Source organism: Sapajus apella, unplaced genomic scaffold (genome assembly GCF_009761245.1).
Source record: "Sapajus apella isolate SASKATOON/1434 unplaced genomic scaffold, GSC_monkey_1.0 scaffold23, whole genome shotgun sequence".
Lineage (NCBI taxonomy): Eukaryota > Metazoa > Chordata > Mammalia > Primates > Cebidae > Sapajus > Sapajus apella.
This window is the reverse complement of record NW_022436963.1, coordinates 16,816,527-16,836,245: the sequence shown is the minus strand read 5'-3', so window position 1 is coordinate 16,836,245 and position 19,719 is coordinate 16,816,527. Positions and strand designations below refer to the sequence as shown.

Here is a 19,719-nt window from a genome sequence, read left to right as displayed (position 1 = left end):
AAATTTAATGCATGTTTCCAAATAATACCTTAATTTTTAAATTGCAAATAATTGTCACATTTTTATTATGTAAATTGTCATATAAATATCTTTATTCAAAATAGAAGCAGCATCATGAATTTCAGTGTCCCCTTTGATCATCTCAGCACTGTGCTATATATAATTTTTGGTCTGGTAACCATAGATTATCATTTTTTAAATATTCATCTGAGGTCCTTTTCTAATTATTCATATGTATGAGCCTATATAAAATATATAATAAACTATAGAAAGTATGTGTGTTTGGGTTTGCATAAAGCATATCACACTCTTATTTGAAAGCTTGGTAAAATCTGTCCATAAAATATCCTGGCCTAGTACATATTTTCTTTGCAGTAGCTAGGAGGAGGGAAGGAGGGGACAGTTCTTATAAGTTCACTTCATTTTAGTTATAGTCATTCATATTTTCGATTACTTCTTAAGATAGGTTCATTAATTTATGATTCTAGGAAATGATCCATTCTGTCTAATTTTCAAATTAATTGGTATAAAGTTGTACATGGTATTCTCTTAAACATGAAAATAAATCTTTTTAATACTTGTATTGCCTCCGTTTTTGCTCCTAAGGTTGATTATATATGATTTCTCCTTTCCCTGCATATGGTCCTATTTGTCAGAGGGTTTTCTATTTTCATAGTGCCTCCCTAGAAATAGTTTTTCTCTTGGTTTTTTTCTTTATTGCCAACAGTGTCCAGTACAAATTTCTACTTTAATTTCATTATTTCTTCTTTCTACCTTTTAAAAACAGCTTATTGAAATATAGTTCCGATACTACACAATTGACCTGTTTTTAAAAATCATTATTTTTTAAATTTATTCTCAAGGTGTACAACTGTCACCAGAAAATTATAGAATGTTTTTATCACCCCAAGGAGGAAACCCTCTACTCATTAACAGTTACATCCCATTTCCTTCTAGCTTCCACAGCTATAGGTAACTTCTGATCTATCTTCTGTCTCTATACATTCACCTGTGGTGTAGATTTCATATAAATGGAATAACACAATATGTGACATTTTGTGTCTTCTTTTACTTAGCATAATGTTTTTAGGTTTATCCATGTTGTATCAGTATTTCATTTCTTTCTTTTTTTTTTTTTTGAGACGGAGTTTCGCTGTTGTTGCCCAGACTGGAGTGCAATGGCACGATCTCAGCTCACCGCAACCTCCGCCTCCTGGGTTCAAGCAATTCTCCTGCCTCAGCCTCCCGAGTAGCTGGGACTACAGGCACGCACCATCATGCCCAGCTAATTTTTGTATTTTTAGTAGGGACGAGGTTTCACCTTGTTGACCAGGATGGTCTCGATCTCTTGACCTCGTCATCCACCCGCCTCGGCCTCCCAAAGTGCTGGGATTATAGGCATAAGCCACCGTGCCCGGCCAGTATTTCATTTCTTTTCATTGCCCAGTAGTGTCCTCTCATATGGATGTGCCATATTGTATTCATTCATCAGTTGGTGAACATTTGGTTTTTTTCTACTTTTCTGCTATCATGATTGAAAATGCTGCTATAACATTCATGTATATGTTTTTATGTGGATGTATGTTTTTATTTCTCTTGGGCGTATACCAAGATAATTGTTGGTTCATATCATAAACTTAACTTTTTTGAGGAACTGCCAGACTGTTTTCCAAAGTGGCTGCACCGTTTTATATTAGCGTACAGGACACTTCCAATGATCAACATCATTTCTTACTTGTCCTTTTGATTATAACCATCTTAGTGGTTATGAATGGGATCTTGTTGTGGTTTTGATTTGTTGAGCATCTTCCCATATGCTTGTTGGCCATCTGTGTATTGTCTTTGGAGAACTGTTGAAGTCCTTTGCCTATTTTTAATTGGGTTATTTGTCTTTTTATTGTTTAGTTATAGAAGTTTTTCACATATTCTGGATACAAGTACCTTATCAGATAAATGCTTCACCAATATGTTCTTTCATTCTGTGGGTGTCTTTTCACTAATTTGGTAATACAGTTTTCAGCACAACATTTTTAAATTTTAATATAGTCTAATTTGTGTAATTTTTGCTTTTTTATATGTGCTTTTGATGTCACCCAGGATCAAAAAGATTTGCTCCTTCGTTATCTTTTAAGAGTTTTATAATAGATATCACATTTAGGTCCCCGATGCATTTTGAATTAATCTTTGTGTTTGGTGTGGAGGTGGGGGTCTAGCTTCATTCTTTTGCATATGGATATCCAGTTGTCATAACACTGTTGAATTTTCTACTTTTATTTTTTAATTTATTTTATTTTAATATTTATAGCATCATGAGTAGAAAGCATAGTCAATTTCTGTCTCTCTTATTCTGAAATAAATGCATTTAAGGCTATAATTTCCTTCTGTGTGGGCAAATGGGTACATCCTGCAGATTTTATTATGAATCTTTGCTTTCCTTTTGACTATTAATGGCTATTCTTATTGCGTTTTAGTCAGTGAATGTGGCCTGTGTTATGTGAGTTCATATTTTATCCAAAGAACATTTCTGTTTATATATATGTACACACACACACACACACACACACACACACACTCACACACTCCTTTCCAACCCCATAGATATATTCTACCTCTTTATTATATCCAACAGAGCTATATGCTTGATATGCACTCAATAAATATTTGTGAAAAGACATATGCAGAGCAAGCATTTAGAGTGAATCCACACCTAAGAGTTAGCAGTGGTGATGTGCCAGCAATAATACTTAGTCAGCACATTCTCTGTGCCAGGAGCTCATCTAAGTACCATGCCCTCTATTCATCCACTTAGACTTTATCACAGTCCCATAAGGCAGGAACTCTTTTTATTCCCATTTTACAGGCGAAAAAGTAGACTCATTGCAAGGTCAAGTTTGCCCAATGGTTCACACTGAGAAAGAGCCAGAGGTGGGGTTTTGAACTGGTCTGGCCCCAGATCCCACTGTCATAACCAGTATGTTCTGCTGCCTGGCAAGTGGTCACTTTTCCACAACATTTAATCTGATTCCTGAACATTTCTCTAATTACTTTGAATGTGTTCAGTGAGGGAAACTCTTGGCCCTTTTCTCAGAGTTATTTCTCAAAAATTGCTAGTAAAGAAGTGTCTATACTTCACTGGCTCTCTAAATTGTGTCCTCAAGGCACTGCAGGCTTAGCTTGCCCTCGGGCTCTAGAACCCTGGCACCTGTAAAGCCAGGTAGCCCAGGACCTACTGGTTATAATTTTGTATGTGTGACAAAAGAGACTTTAAAAGAAATGCAGTTAAGCATCTCTCCTGGCTCATGCTGGAGACCTCACACAAGCTGGGAGACCCGTGTTTTTTGAGATCTAGTGTGTAGTTTCTGAGAAAAACCAAATAGATTTTCATGGACTCTTTTTCTTGGGCTTCTCTTGTACATAGAAAAACCTGGTCTTTGGAGCTCTGATTGAAAATAATTTGTTATTGTTAGGGATATTTCCTAACCAAATGACAGCAATTTTCCCCCCCATTGAAGATTGGAAAGCTACATCCTTGAATACTTATTGAATAAAAGTTCCCTTCTTTCTCTCATAAAAAGAATGTCTTTTGTATTTTTGTTCCCTTCAGTGAAGTCTCTATGCAGCTTCCTTGCAAAAGAGCAATTTAATTTGTACTGAACAATTATTTTCATGTGGAAAACTAATAAAATACAAATTCCACTTTTCAGCATTAGGTTGTGGCTAAAGGCTTTTGAAAGTTTTATGTAGTATCTGCTTTTCTTTTTCCATTTTTTAAAATAATGATTGAGAAGAGAAATGATGTAAATGCTCATATGTATTATATACATGGTTGATGAAGTATTCCCTTAAGTTTATTGTTTCTCTCAAACAAAACATGTAAGTGAATACTTTGCATGCAACTCTCAAGTTCTTTTCACCTTCCAACAAGTACATGTGAATCAAGAATGAAGCTAATGAATCTGTGTTTCTTCTGAGACGTCTTACCCTCTTTTTCTGGCAGGTCCGGGATGTCTAGGGTTCTGGTGTTTGCATTTCACTATTGAAGCCCTGGGAGCTGTTCCATTTTGCAGTTTCCCTCAGAAGTAGAAGATGAGCACTTTCATTTTGTTGAAATGTTTTACATATAAACAATCATAATAGTAGTAGTAGTGACAGGTGACATTTAGTGAGCACCTGTTATGTAAGATGCACTGTACCAAGCCTTTTGTATGTATGATCCGCACAGCAAGTAGAGAGTTTGTTCCATTTTGTACGCCAGGGGAAACTTTCAGGCAAGTAATTTATCTGTAGCCACACAGCTGGAAAGTGGAACGATGAGGTTGGAACCCAGTGAATCTGACTCCAGTATTGAATCTTTGACAACAATGAGTGACTAGAAGGAAAAGGAACCTTAGAAATGCTGTCCTTCCACACCCTGGATTTTTCAGATGCACATCCATAGGTTTACTGAGTGGCAAATGTGAAGGAACAAAATTTATTTTCTCATCTGCTATGAAATCCAGCTGATACTGCATTGGAAGGAAAGATCTGTGCTGCCTTGTTATCTGAATGGCCCGCTGCCCTCTCATCTTTCTCCCGAACCTTTCTCCCATACCCTTAAGCCTACTTTGCCATCCCATGATCCATCCATTTGTAATCTAGCTTTGCCTCCCCCCACAGACGCCAGAAAGAGGCATGCCCTTGCTTCCTTCCCCTCTTGCCTTATTTTCTTGGCATTCTTCATCTCAGAACATCTTCCAATTCTTTTATCTTCTGTCCAAGTCGTAGTAATTAATTCTTGGAGGATGCTTGCATGCGATTCTTTGGCACCTGGATTATGAGAAGGCAGGCAGTAGATAGAGTCCTTTCTTTGACAGTCTGCAGGCATTCACTCTCTTGCTGAAAGGTATAGCTTCACTAATGACTGACCATTTGAAAATACAGAAAACTTACCTTCCCAAAGCTAGAGGTCTCTCCATGAAGTTTCTCACTAAGGTGGATCAAGAGGAAGGACTCTTAAAAAGAAACAGGATGGAGATGCTACCACTGGCTCTTACAGAATATTTTAAAGAGGCAGCTGCTTTGCCAGGCATCTGCTGCGGAGCCTAGCCTCTCCCTATCCACTGTCCTATCACTCCTTAAAAAGAGTGAGTTTTAATGACGTTGAGGTGAGCAGTAAAGAAGCAGCTTGATTCTGAGTCAGATTCTACCCTTGATTCTTCAAGTGTCAATTCCTTGAAACTGGATTCTTCAAATTTATTTTCTAAGCCACTCGATCGTCTTTAACTCCAAAGGAAGACAGTTATTTCAAACATAAGAGTTATTATCTATTGGAATTCCTTCCAAAGTTGGGGAAGAGGCAGGAAGGCAGAAGTCAGTTGCATCAGAAGGGACTTCTGTCCTTTGCTCTTGGGAAGTCAGGATTGCATCCCTAACCAAGAAAGGGAGTCACGCCTCTTCCCTCACCCTCACCCACCCACCCATGCACTCAACCTCCAGCATGTCGCAAATGGGACAGCCCTATTTCCCGCCTTTCCATGGCCAGGGCCTCCCACAGGGCCACGCTGGTGATGGGGACCTGATATGCCCCAGCAGGGGGAGGCTCTCTCGGTCCCCGCCCCCTTTGCAGGTGCGGCCCTAATCCCCCCGGCCTAGATATCCGGCAGCCTCTAGGAGCTTGGGCGCTGTGATGTAATGCTCTTTTTTCACACTCCCGGCTTAAATACAGATGGAAATTGTTGTCATGTGTTAGAAATGTCGCCAGTAATATAAAAGGCGCAAGCCTGGGCATCTTCTCTCCCTTCTCGCACCATCAGCTGCTCCTGCTGCCAGCACCTCTTCCCTCGAAAAACCGCTCTGTGGTCAGGTGGCCGAGGCGCCCCCAGCCTTCCGAGGAAGGGGTTCGGATCCAACTCCCCCACCCCCGTCTCTCTTTGCAGCCGCTGCAGAGCCGAGGACCAGCGTGGTGGGAGGCGGTTTCAGGCTCACAAAGGGAAGGATTAATCTTGGCGATTGGGCTGGGGTTTGCAGGCAAGTACAAGTGGTCCATGATCTCCTCTCGCCACCCCTCCGCCGCCCCCTGCCCACCTCTGGATTCGAACGCTCCGCCGCTGGAGGAAGCCTGGGGACAGGCAGGCGGCAGCACAGGCGCCCTGCCACCGGAGGTTTGCGCTTGGGTTGTGGGAACATCCATGGAGGTGAAGATGCCGTGTGTGGTGTGTGGACCAGGGAGGAGGGGCGGGGAGAAACCCGGCCAGCTTGGGAGGGCCAGATGGCTGCGACTGCGTTTTAATTCACCAGGCAGGCCCGTTTGGCCAGGCTGGGAGGAAGGGGGAGGGGGGAGAAAAAAAAATCAGAGGTCAGTGGATAGGGAGAGGCCGGGCTCTGGAGCAGATGCCTGGCGAACAATGGGGCTTTTGAAGGGGATGCTGGAGGAAGTGTGGCGCGCGCTTTGTATTGCCTCCTCCGCATTGCAGGTTGGAATCGGGCAGCTAAATTTTAATGAAGTGCATTCCAAAGTGTGCTCGTCAGCCTGGGCTTTCGGAGCGAGGGGCTTGGCTGAATGGGGACTGGGGGTGGGAGGGGGAGGGGGTGGGGGCCGGCGAAATGAGTTCCTGATGGATGGTAAAGAAGGAGATGAAAGCCTGCTCAGTGTGGAGGGCAGGGGAAGGGAGGGGGGGAAAATCAATACGTCCCCGTGCATATTAATAGGCTCCAGCAGGTGTTGGTAAATGTATGTTGCTGCATTGTTCCAGCGCCCGGGCTGGGGAAGGCGGGGGAGAGGGAGAGCTGCTTCCCCGGGCAGCGCGGTGGGCAAATGCCTTTGCACTTTGGAGGGCTTTGTAAGCTGTTGGGGTAAATAAGGAACGGAAGAGCTGCGATTCTCCTCTGTCCATTTTCCTATTTCTAAAAGGAAGAATGGGCATGCAGAAGGCTTTTTAAGTTTGCTTCCTGGAAATTAACAAGTGTATGTCAGAGTACTGTCTTAATCTAGGTAAGAGATGCATGTCTGTGGGCATCAGAAAACAGGAAACAGAATCGAGTCTGGCTTGCTGTGTGCTTGGGAGCTAAAAGGCTTTTTCCCTATCTGGTTTTTGTAAGGGAGTGGGCCAAACCAGGAAGGCTGGGGGATTTTTACAGTCAGGAGGGCTATTCCTCCTTTCCTCTTCCTAAGTCCTAAGTTTAACTGACCTGGGTACCAGGAGGCAGTGGAGTATACAAGGAAGCTGTCTTGTCCACAGTGTTGGTTTATAGACTTATTCTCACATACAAAAGGAGTGGATTTGTGCCCGAACTAAATTATTTGCGGGTATGTATAGCTTATTAATAAGGATTAGGTATGTTGGGCCCTTTTTGCTTTCCCAGAGTTTACCATGCTCAGGGCCCTGTCAACTGAGAATCAATTAGGCGACTACTTATGAGAGTATGCTGGCCAAATAACCCTTGCTGATTTATAGTGTTGCTTGTTTTACTACTTCTCTTGGATGAATATTCAGTGCCTACAAAAGGTTTGGACATATTTGTTGGGGATTTCAATAAAACGGGAAGCTTTTGCATGAGGGCATTGTGACTTTTATATTGAAATCATAAAAACTCTATATGTACATGGTAACCCACAGAATGACATACTGTCTGTGGGGTTCTGGGAAAGTAAGTACATTTCTTAGTTGAGAAAAGCTTGTCTTTTATCATCTATAAGGCTCATACTTTGTGAAGAACTGGTGTTTTATGATCACTTTGAAGCCTGTATTAACTAGATATGAAGTTGGATTCTTTTCGTGATTTAACTTGCACTGAAACTCATCAACAAGGCGCAGCTCATCACTTGCCAATGAATTTTAGTGCTGTTGAAAGCTTTAGCAGATTAATGGTATCAACAGAGACTTGATTCCTCCATTTCTCAACTGAGCAAACAGAAGCAGTCTGCCCCTGTCTCTCAATGCCTTTCCTCTTTTGGCTTTGGGAAATGGGATGGGGCTGAGAGAAGAGATTTCTGATGAGGACACACTGCTAACTCCCCACTCCCACCCCCACCCCACCCACTGCAAGGAGTTAAAAACTGAAGCTTACCCGTTTGCTTCCCTAGGTAGTTTCTTAGGCTGTATATTTCAAGTTGTATTTCTGTGTTTAAAAAGATGCTTGAGGTTTGGTGTTTGGATTTGTTGTGTTTGTGCTAGAGAGATGTGAAATCAGTCTGTTATTCTTTTCACTTAATTATGGCTGTTAAATTGGTCTGTTCTTTTGATTAGACTGGAGGCTCCTCTCCTGAGCCTTGCTGAGCAAAAACATGGGCATTTGTGTTTGACATGAAACCACCCCCAGGGAAGACTAGAGCCTCACTGCCTCTTCAGTTAACTGTGACCAGAAGAGGCAATTTGTGAGATGACCCCTGGTGTGTCCACTGGAACTACCAACCCTGAGTCTAGATTCTCTAAAAGCTTGTGGCAAAACAGTTCCATATGGGCTTTATGAACAGAAAGGAGCTCCTTGAACCTATACGTTTGATATCCAAGACTGTTTTTGTGATAAACAGTTATATAGATCTTTGACATTATTGTATATAAGAATAGAAACTATGCCCATGAATTAATGGCACCATAGAAATAATGACTATAGTTGATTTTACTAAAATGTAGCAAAGGCTCCTGATGAGGCAATCTCTTCTTTCCCCTTGTTTTCCATTCACTCTTGGCATATGGATGGGGGTAGAGGAGTGGAAAGAGAAGACAGAGAGAGAGAATGAGATCTCCATATTTACAAAGGAGCTAACCACCGTGCTTAATTGACACCAGTTATTGAAAAATTTAATTGTAATTTCTCTTTGACCCTGTGCTGTGTAATGTAAAGCAGGTGATGTGATACCAACTGAAACTGCCTATTTAATGATTCCAATAAATAAATACACAGACCCATGCATTTTTCTGATGTTGGCTTATTAGACTTGTATGGATATAATTTGAGAGACACTGAGAACTGAAGATAAAAGGATTTCTAAAGCTGAAAGTAAATATAGAGAGGATAGTACTAGAAAAAGCTAAATCTAAAGACCCCTCCCATCTAAATACCACAAATATTTCTTTTTCTTTGCAACTGTATTTGCATAACAAAATTCTGTTCATTTAGTAATCACCATTTTCTCAGCATGTTTGTTTCTTCTGTTGGAAAAAAAACCACATTTCTTATGTTGATAATCAGACCCCAAATATTTGAATGTAAGCACATCCCTCGCAGTCATACTGACACCCTCTGGCACCAGAAAAACTGTCATAGCATTTTTTGAGATGTCTGGTGGAAAGAAAAGGCAACAATGCCAGCCATTACTTCAGTAAGTCTGCTGATCTCTGTGTCTGACAATAGGCCAGCTCTTGATGACTTTTAGGCTTTTTAAGTGTTAAAAACCCTAAATGTAAAGATGCTGCCTTCCTTTGCTTCCTGGGTCTTATTGACAAGTTTCTGCCAATGTTGGCATTCGGTAGATTTACATGACTAATTTGGGATGCCAATAGCCAGGAAAATTATGCCTAAACAATGCTTCCAAACAGTGAGATCTGCCATTTTTTATTGGTAAACCTATTTGACAACTGGTTCTATTTGATAAAAATGGCACTCAATCCATTTGCTTTTCAAGAATCTAGTGAGTTGATGACTGATGCCTTCTAGATATCTGGTTTTGTTTTTTGTTTTTTCTAATACAGTCCTTGAGCTGCTGTTGCTGATTATTATTCTTCCATGGAGGCTGACATCCTTAAAGTTTTGATAGGTGGCCCGATTCAAGAATAAAAACAGGATAGAGAAAATATTGCCCGACTTACTAAGATGTGTAAGAAGGTATTAAGCATGAGAGTAAAGGGGATGTTTTGGACTTGAAAGTGACTCACCAGGGTGAATGTTCTTGAATGAAAGATTTTTAAAGTAGTAATGTTTGTGATTATCTGACCTGAAAGGATGGGGGGTGGGGGGGGATACCATATTGCATTGAATTCCATTCTGTGAGGCTTAACCTTTTGCTTGTGGAGATTTTAAAATTAATTCTCTTCCTATATTCCAATATATCTATATCCATATAATGGGTTAGCAATATATATTCCAATATTTCTATATCTAGTTCTAAGAACAATGCTTAGCACATAATACATGTTTGATAAATACTTGAATGAATAGACACATTAAGAACTTTGACCTTATGAAGTCATTATGAAGTTCAAGCTATTTCCTAGAATGCTATTGTAATTATCAAAGCAATGCAAAAAAGTACAACTCAGTGAAAAATCATTTTGAAAATTGAAAATGAAACACAGGTTTGTTTGCATTTAATCACACATATTATTTCCCACCAACCAGATAGTTTATCCTATATTCTATTGGAAGTAAAAAAGCATTTAGATTTCGGCTCACTGTTTAATTGTTGTGAAAAGTAGATACTGCTCTCCTGGTTAAAGAATCTCCTTTCCCCGCTACCCTTCACAGTCTTCTAGTCCTTGGGTCTGAATTATTGTACTGGGTGTATTTCTTTGCCACAGTAAAGATTAGATCACTGGAAATCTACAAATTTGACAATGACTGTATGAAATAACTTGGCTATAAGACAGACAGTAAATGCCATAATTTTCTCGTTAATTGTGGAGTCATGCCAAAGAAAGTTGCTTTAAAAATACATAATTATAGATAGTGACCTGAAAGGGAGCCAAAAATGTCTGTAAACATTTAAACTCCTTTTTATGAGGCTTAACACTCTAGTTTATGAACACTTTTGCTATATCTCTTTCTAGCTTTGAGACCTTTTAATTTACTACTTATAATTTTACCTGAAGGTGACCTCATATTGGAATAACTTAAAATATTTGAGTGCCTACTATGTGCTAGGTGCTTCTTAGGCACTGGGGATCGATCATAACCTCATGAACAAAATATAAGAGCCTCCTGCCCTCTTGTAGCTTGTATTAGAACCCATCTTAATTTACTTCTAATAAGATCAGGGAATAGGGAATACAATAGAAATGATTAGTTAAAATGAGATCTTTCCACTATGAGAAGTTTGTTCCCAACTGTAGTCGGCAAGACAGAAGTTGGGTTGATTGCTCGCAAAAAAGTCAAACACAATGGAAAAATGCAGCGTAAAATTACACACTAGCCCTCATTCTTCTGATGTCCTGCTCCTCAAAAGTAACTGCATGTGCATGTGTGCCTTTGTTTCCCTCCTAACCTTTCTGCGCTAATATGTATACACACACAGATTTTTTCTTTCAAAGAACATGCTATCACACTCTACCTCCTGTTTAATCAATCCATTTCTTTTTCCCACCTGAAATTGACGTCTTAATACATAACACAAATATCCTACATAATTCTTGGTAACAACCACCTAGTGTTCCAAAGTGTGGTGGGAAGATGGTATAATATGTGTAACCCTTGCCCTGATGGTGAAATGGTGACATGTTTCTATTTCTTCAGTATTACTGATAATGCCGTATTAACTCTCCTTTGCACGCTAGTGCAGCTGCACACTTTGCATTCACTTACAACTTGGCTTTTCTTTTTGTCATTACATCTGGGCAACTTTCCATGTCAGTAGATGCATGCCTACTTCATTCTTTCTAATAATAACTGGAACCTACTTTTGTTAGGTTGCTATGTGCTAGGGCTGGCTGATTTAGTCCTCAGAAAAACACTAAGATATATTTATTCATTCAACAAATATTTATTTAGCAACCGTTATGTACTAGGAACTATGTTCTGCCTGCCTGGTATATATGATCAAGCAAAACATATGAAGATCTTTTATAGGGTTTATGTTCTAGTCAGGTGAAATCAACGATAAAAACAGTACATGTAATAGTTAAGTAAATTATTTAGTATATTAGAAGGTGGGGATTATATGGGTGGAAAAGCAGAGCAGAGTAAGGGGGCTGAGTGTGGAGATTGGGCATGTTGCAGTTTTTAAATAGAGTTGTCAAGATGACAGGGTAGACCACACTGGGAAAGGAACATATAAGCACAAAGTTGACTGGATGAGCGAAGAAGCCACATGCTTAACTGGGTAAAAAATCCAATCCTGTGCAAAGGCCCTGTGGCAGAACTGGTGCCTGCATTTTCAGAGGAACAGCAGAGAGGCCAGAGTGGCAGAAATAGAGTGAACAAGGGTTAGAACTATGGGAGGAGAGGTCAGCGTATAAGGAAGAATGACAGATTATGGTAGACATTTTCGACCATAACCACAGCACCTAGAGTGAAATAGGAGCCCCTGAAGAGTCTTGATCCAGACAGTAACTTGCTGTCAATGAACATTTGCAGAGCCTCACTGTAGGTAGTAGGATGAGGTTTTCTGAAGGAGTGGAAGCAGAGAGCACCGATAGAAAGCTGTTATAATCCTGGTGTGAGTTGATGGCAGCCAGACCAGAGTAATAGTAGTAGAGGTGTATTAAGTGGTTATATATATGTTTTGAAAGTAGACTCATGCCTAATGGATGACATTAGGATTGTGAGAAAAAGAGAGGAGTTGAGAATGATTCAAGGGTTTTTGTTTTTGTTTTTTAACAAGAACAGCTGGAAGGACAGTTGCCATCTGCTAGATGGGGAACCCTGGGGGCGGGTCATCTTTTAGTTTAAAATCAAAAATTTCATTTTGGACATAGTGAGCTGGACTGTCAGGACTCTCAAGAAAGTAGTGGTTATAGAGTGTGAAGTTCATGGAGAATTTTCCTGTACCATAATTTAGCCCATCACTCCCCAGTTTTTGAATGTTGGAAACAGTGATGAAAGGAACATTCTTGTACACATAGCTTTGTGTCTATTGTGAATTTTTCTGCAGGTTAAACTCCTGAGAGTGGCATCACTGAGTTAAAGAGAATGTAGATTTTGGGATTTGAAATACTTCCAAATTGTTCTACTAAAAGAATTATATAATTTATATTCCGCTCTTCAGTGTGTGTAAGAGTGTTCATTTTCTTTTATCATTGTCAAAACAATATAATCAGTTTCTTAAACGTTTTGACGGTTTAATAGGTGAAAAAACATGGACTTGGCTTTAAAGGCTCTGTCCAGGTTCTGGAAGATGTCAGAATTTATCCTGTTCTGTGAAGGTTTGCCCAGCCTGGGCACAGTAGTGATGTAAGTCACATTTGGTAGGACAGCCTAATTGCTTGAGGACTTAGCTCCCCGCAAGAGGATGTAACATATTCAGCATTGTTCAAGCTGCTAATTAAAGACTACTGGGGAGACAGCTAAGTAGCAGTTTTAAAGTACGTCTCCTTTAAAAGGGGAAATTTTGAATTACTGTATATCATCCTCAGAAAGAACAGTTTATTCTGACATTTGGACAAGTTTTAATAGCAATCGTTGAATTAAAATAGTTGGCACAGCCAAGGTAGTTAAGAGCACTGAGTGAATTCAGATTTCTTTACAGCCATACACGGTCAAAGGAGTACCAAGTTGAAATCTTTATGATTTTTTTACCAATTAATCAGACAAATAGTTGTATGACCCAAATATGTTTATGAGTCCAATATTATGCTGGATGCTACAGATACAAAGGTGTACAAAACGACTTTACCCTCACAGGGGAATTGGTGGTGGTAAGAGACACATACATGGCCAATGAAACCCCACCGTCACATGGGTTGTAAGAGAAGTATGTCAGGGTGTTTGGGAGCACAGAGACCAACCTGACTTTGTCTAGAATTCAGGTCATGGAAGATTTCAAGGCAGAGGAGACACTGATGTGATGATGGGCTTTAAAGGCCAGACAGGAGTTTTTCAGAGGGAATGGAGACTTTCCTGGAAGAGGACCCAACCATATGTATATCAAGTCATAAGAGGCTGGTATTTCTGGGAAGGAATTAAGTCATGGATTGTTGAGTGTGCAATTTTAAGAGTTATGAAAAGGGTCAGGCACAGAGGCTCACACTTGTAATCCCAACACTTTGGGAGGCTGAGGTGGGTGGATCGTGAGGTCATGAGATTGAAATCATTCTGGCCAACATGGTGAAACCCCATCTCTATTAAAATATAAAAAATTAGCTGGGCATGGTGGCGAGCATCTGTAGTCCCAGCTACTTGGGAGGCTGAGGCAGAGGAATTGCTTGAACCTGGGAGGCAAATGTTGCAGTAAGCTGATATCGCGCCACTGCACTGCAGCCTGGCAACAGACCGAGACCCCATCTCAAAAAAAAAGAGTTATGAGAGACAGACAGGAGGATGGACACAGAGACGCCAAGGAGCCTGGAACTTATCCCGAGGGTGATGGGCATCTTAGAAGAGTTTAGGCAGGAGAGTCACATGGTACTATTTGTGTTTTTTTGAAAACCATCCTGGTAGGCCAGGTGCGGTGTCTCATGCCTGTAATCCCAGCACTTCAGGAGGCCGAGGTGGGCAGATCACTTAAGGTCAGGAGTTTGAGACCAGCCTGCCCAACAGGTCAAAACCCCATCTCTACTAAAAATACAAAAAATTACCTGGGTGTGGTTTTGGGCGCCTGTACTAATCCTAGTTACTTGGGAGGCCGAGGCAGGAGAATCACTTGAACCTGGAAGGCGGAGATTACAGTGAGCTGAGATCGTGCCACTGCACTCCAGCCTGGGAGACAAGAGTGAAACTCCATCTCAAGAAAAAAGGAAAAAAGATAAAAACACCCTGGCAACCATCTAAGGCAAAGGTCATTCAGGTAGGGTCCTAAAGTCAGACTTGGCCCACTGCATGTCGTGGTAAATAAAGTTTTATTGGAACCTTGTCATTTGAATATTGTATTTTTTTTGAATGGCTGCTTTTGTGCCACAATGGCAGTGTTGAGTAGTTGTGACAGAGACTACACAGCCTCCAAAGCCTATTTTCTATTTACTTTCTGACCCTTTATGGAAAAGTTTCCCAATCCCTGATCTAGGGAATGAAGTTAATGCAGGGAGGCCAACAAGGAAGCTATGGTCAAAGTGAAATTCCAAGTTAAGGCAGAGAAGATAGGGGAAGTACTCAAGAAATAAATATTCAGAGAGAGAAAGGACTTGGTGAGTACTGGAGCAGGAAGTGCAAGGGAGAGGAAGAGGTCCAAGATGCCATGCATGATCCTAGGAAGGATGACTCGGTAGACACGAAAGTCACATGGGTGTGCAAGCGGAGCTGTCCAGCAGAGTGTGGGATCTATCAGCCTGGGAGTGGCCTAAGTGGCTGTCCAAATGGCATGTTTAAGTTTGGACCTGTTTTCATAGTATCTTGTTAATATAATATATAAAAATATAGACGCACCTTACTTCATTGCCCCGTTCTAAGGAAAGGAATCCTCATGGCCATCATTTTAAATCATTTTTAAACATTTAACCATTCAAGTTTTCTGACTCCGCAGTTTTCTGTCCACATACTGCAGGAAGCCGTCCCTGCATACTGTAAACTGTGAACTCTGACCTATCCCTGCTCTGAACCTAGCAACATTAGAAAACTCTTTACTTCCTAGATGGTTCTCTTTTTAAGCTAACATTTCTTGTTTCACTATCTAGAATATAAGTTTAAGGATAACTTTAGTGTCTCACACATTTTTGTGTTCCTGGGGTCTACTGTGAAATCACAATTTAGGTATATAAATATTTATTTTTTTAATTATAGTGCCTGATAGTCAAGTGATGGAGCCAGGCAATCTTATCTTGCCTCTACTATCATTCATCATTTGTTCAATAAAAATTTATTGAGCATGTTATATGTGCCAAACACTCTGCAAAGTACCAAGGGTACAATAATTAACACTTACTTCTTTCCCTTAGGGAACTCAAATTTTAGTAGAGGATGACAGACAATACAATGCCCTTCGTACTTTCTTAAGTCCTGGAACAATAGAACATAATATTGCCAGAGAACTCTGAGATGTTATTTTTGTTTAATCCTCTCATTTTACAGATGCTTAACCTGCGCAGAGATAGAATTTGAACTGCCTATCTCACCAATAGAGTGGTGAGACTTTCATCTGTGTTGCCTAGATTGAAAAATGTGATTTGATTTACACCGAAGGGCCTAGTCACTCATTGTTTTAATGTGCCTTTTACATATGGGGAGTAGTTTGTCATCTTTGGTCAGTGTTGATTCTGAAGGTAGCATTTTTTCTTTTTGTTAATGTACCCCTACCAGACTTGCCTTTAAATGCAAACGCTCCACCTTAATGGGGTCAAATTTAGGGAGGAATGCTTCACCCTTAGAGCAGGTTCTTATCTCATATAACGTGCTGCTATCTGTATTCTTGAAACTGATGTGGAAAATAATGGAACATAGAGTTTCTGGCAGCTTCCCGTTTTCATCGTTACAGGAGTTGAAAGCATCAATTTTCATTTCATGCTTTGAATTGCTTGTAATATGGGTTTTTAGCGAGCCTTTGGTAGGCAGATGAGCCAGCACTTTGAGGCTCTTCAGAATAGGAGCCTCTAAGGAATGCCGAAAAATAGGCTCTAGAGATTTGGGGAAAGAACCAAATGTGTGCTGGGGAATTGAGATCCAGATGCATTGCTCCCCCAACACTGGGAAGGTGAACTTCTCTCTGGCTTGCCATGCATTTTGTAGAATTACTCCCTGACAGAGTGCTTCTCTTAGTTTCATTATGTTGTAATGTCAAGAAGTAGGGGGTGTAGTTAATACAGCTGATCAACTTAGATTTCTCAACTTTAAAATGGTAAAGTAGGCTGCGTGCTGCTGTTCATGCCTGTAATCCTAGTACTTTGGGAGGTCAAAGCAGGTAGATTGCTTGAGCTCAGGCATTTAAGATCAGGCTGGCAACATGGTGAAACCTCATCTCTACAAAAAAATAGAATAATTAGCCGGGCATGGTGGTACATGCCTGTAGTCCCAGCTACTTGAGAGGTGGAAGCTGGGAGGATTGTTTGAGCCCAGGAAGTGGAGGTTACAGTGAGCTGAGATCGCACCACTGCACTCCAGCCTGGGTGACAGAGCAAGACCTTGTCTAACAAAAAAAAAAAAAAAAAAAAAAAGATAAAATGACAAAGAAATGCCATATGCATTCAGTAGAAACCATACTTTGAGTGCTCATACAACTGTTCTGTTTTTTGCTTTCAGTGCAGTGTTCAGTAAATTACATGTGATATTCAGTACTTCGTTATAAAATAGACTATGTGTTAGATGATTTTGCCCAGCTGTAGGCTAATGTAAGTGTTCTGAGCATGTTTAAGATAGGCCAGCCTAGGCTATGATGTTCGGTTGGTTAGGTGCATTCCTAATAAACCCGTGGTTTATTGACCCCATAGTTAGTCAAGGAGTATCTGTATCCCAATGACATTAAGAAAAAAAGCAGCAAGGTCTTGGGCCTAGCAATATCTTACTGAGGAATGTCAAAGATATCAAAAAAGCTTCAACCCCAACCTCAAAAGCAAAGCACTTACCCAGCAATAGATAGTGATCGAACTCCCAGGCCAATTCATCAGGCTGTTCTTACAGTGCCTCTTCCATAATGGGAAAGCAGCAAGCCTTTGGAAATTTTAGCTTATGCTGTAAATACAAATATTCTCTGCACCAGCTTTTGTGACCGGTTACAGGCTAAGGAGAAACCTTCATTCTCCCATGCCAGAAGCTTCCCTACACCCTGTTTGCATTTTCCAGAATGCAGAATGAAGGTGTTGGAGCGAATTGTTCTGCTTGCCAGCCAGTGAGAAGGTGTTGAAAAAAAAAAATCTATTACTCACCAATTTGGAATTGTTCATGTTCCAACATTTTGTCATTAAGAATACGCCTTATAGTTTGAGATGGCTTTAATCTAGGCAAAATTTTAGTATTTTTGTGTATCTTTGAGAGGTGTTTAATTTTTGTTGTTTAAATCACAGTTTGTTGAAGAATTTTGTTCACTTTTAAATGTACTTGCAATAAAAGTTACTCTTTTTGGTATGCAGTGCTCTGAGTTTTGGCAGTTGTATGCAATCATGTAACTACCTCTTCATTCCCACTGTAGAATAATAGTACTATCACCCTCTTCATTCCCACTATAGGATAATAGCACTATCACCCAGAAAAATTAGCACTCCTAAAATTATTTTCTACTGACCCATCATAGTCAATCATTTCTCCCTCCTCCAGGCAGTTATATATATTTTCTATTCCTAATAATTTTGCCTCTTTTCTGAATATCATGTAAATGGGATAATCTAGTATAAGGGTATTAGATTTAGCTTTTCTCACTTAATAAAATGGATTTAAGCTTCATCCATGTTGTGGCCTTTTTTTTTTTTTTTTTTAAGACAGAGTCTCTTTCTGTTGCTCAGGCCAGAGTGAAGTGGTGTGACCATGGCTCACTGCAACCTTGACCTCCTGGGCTCAAGCAATACCCTCACCTCAGTCATCCAAGTAGCTGAGAGTACAGGCATGCGCCACCACGCCCTGCGAATTTTTAAGACTTTTTTGTACAGACAGGGTCTCACTGTATTGCCAGGGCTGATCTCAAACTCCTGGGCTCAACTGATCCTCCTGCTTCAGCCTCCCAAAGTACTGGGACTACAGGTGTGAGCCACTACACCTGGCCTGTGTTTTTGCCTGTGTCATTATTTTGTTCCTTTGTATTGCTGCATATTACTACATTGTATGAAAATACTATAGTATGTGTAGCCATTCACCAGTTAAAGGACAGTTGAATTGTTCTTATTTTTTGGGAGTTAAGAATAAAGTTGTCAAAGGAGCCTTCAAGGATAGCCAGAGAATAGGTTAAGAGGGCCAGGGAGAGAACTAAATATGTATTTGATAGGTTTTTGTGTCAACATTGGTTTTCATTTTGCTTCGTAAATACCTAGAAGTGAGATCTCTGTGTAGTATGGAACATATATGTCTAACTTTATAAGAAACTGTCAAGCTTTTTCCAAAGTGGCTGTACCATTTTTCCTTTTCACCAGCAGCAGCTAAGAGTTCCAGTAGCTCTGCATCTTCACCGCCCTTGTTATTGTCAAATTAGAAACTTTTTTTTCTTACCCTTTCTAGCAGTGGTGGTATTTCATTGTGATTTTAACTTGCATTTTCCAAATGATTAAGGATGTTGAACATGTTTTCATCTGCTTATTTGCCATCTGTGTATTTTCTTTTGTGAAGTGTCTGTTCAAATCCTTTATCCATGTTAAAAATTGGGTTGTTTATAATCATACATTTTAATGCATTGCACAAGCTGTCAGTCAGTCCTACTCACCATTGGTTTGCATGATTTTTTGAATACCAAGATGATATCTTATTTTCAGACATTAAGCTTATGATAGGAGTTGAACAGATCTGGCTTATATCCTGGCTGTGTCCTTGACTGTCTGAATGACCCTGACAAATCATTTGATCTCTGTAAGGCTCAGTTACCTCATCTGTAAATGGTCTTAATGCCTAATTGATGATGTTGTTAGGATTAAATGAGTCCCTCACATAGAAACCTGAAATGTGGTAGGCATTCACCAAATGGTAGCTCTTAATACACTTACTGACGTAGGTGAATCTATTCAGCCCTTCTGCCTTCCCCACAGTGAATATGAAGGTCCCTAAGTGCAGGTTCTTGTTGGGGTCAGTTTCCCATTGTAGCACCAGTGTCTAGTACAGTACCTGGTACAAGAAAGACTTGAGTGAACTGGTCAAATGGATGAATAAATGAAATAAAGAATGAGTACTCTTATGCTTGACTTGGCAAGAATATCACAAATTTATTTTATGAGGCACTATCCTATAGCTAGAAATGTTTGTTGTACTATACCTTTATTACATTTTCCATTTATTTTAGTGCTGTAGTCATTGATATCTTTGTACCAC

The 19,719-nt window shown here is 40.2% G+C and overlaps 1 protein-coding gene across 26 annotated transcripts in view; it reads left to right on the top strand.

Moving 5' to 3' along the window:
• MAGI1 (membrane associated guanylate kinase, WW and PDZ domain containing 1) overlaps positions 1-19,719 on the top strand; it is a 677,285-nt gene that overhangs the window by 433,954 nt on the left and 223,612 nt on the right. The window contains exon 1 of one of the 26 annotated variants that reach the window (XM_032289630.1): positions 6,018-6,452. The exons of the other annotated variants lie outside the window; for them this stretch is intronic. The gene's annotated coding sequence lies outside the window, so the exon portion shown is untranslated. Of the gene's footprint in view, positions 1-6,017; positions 6,453-19,719 lie in introns of those variants that run through there. 26 annotated transcript variants of the gene reach the window in all.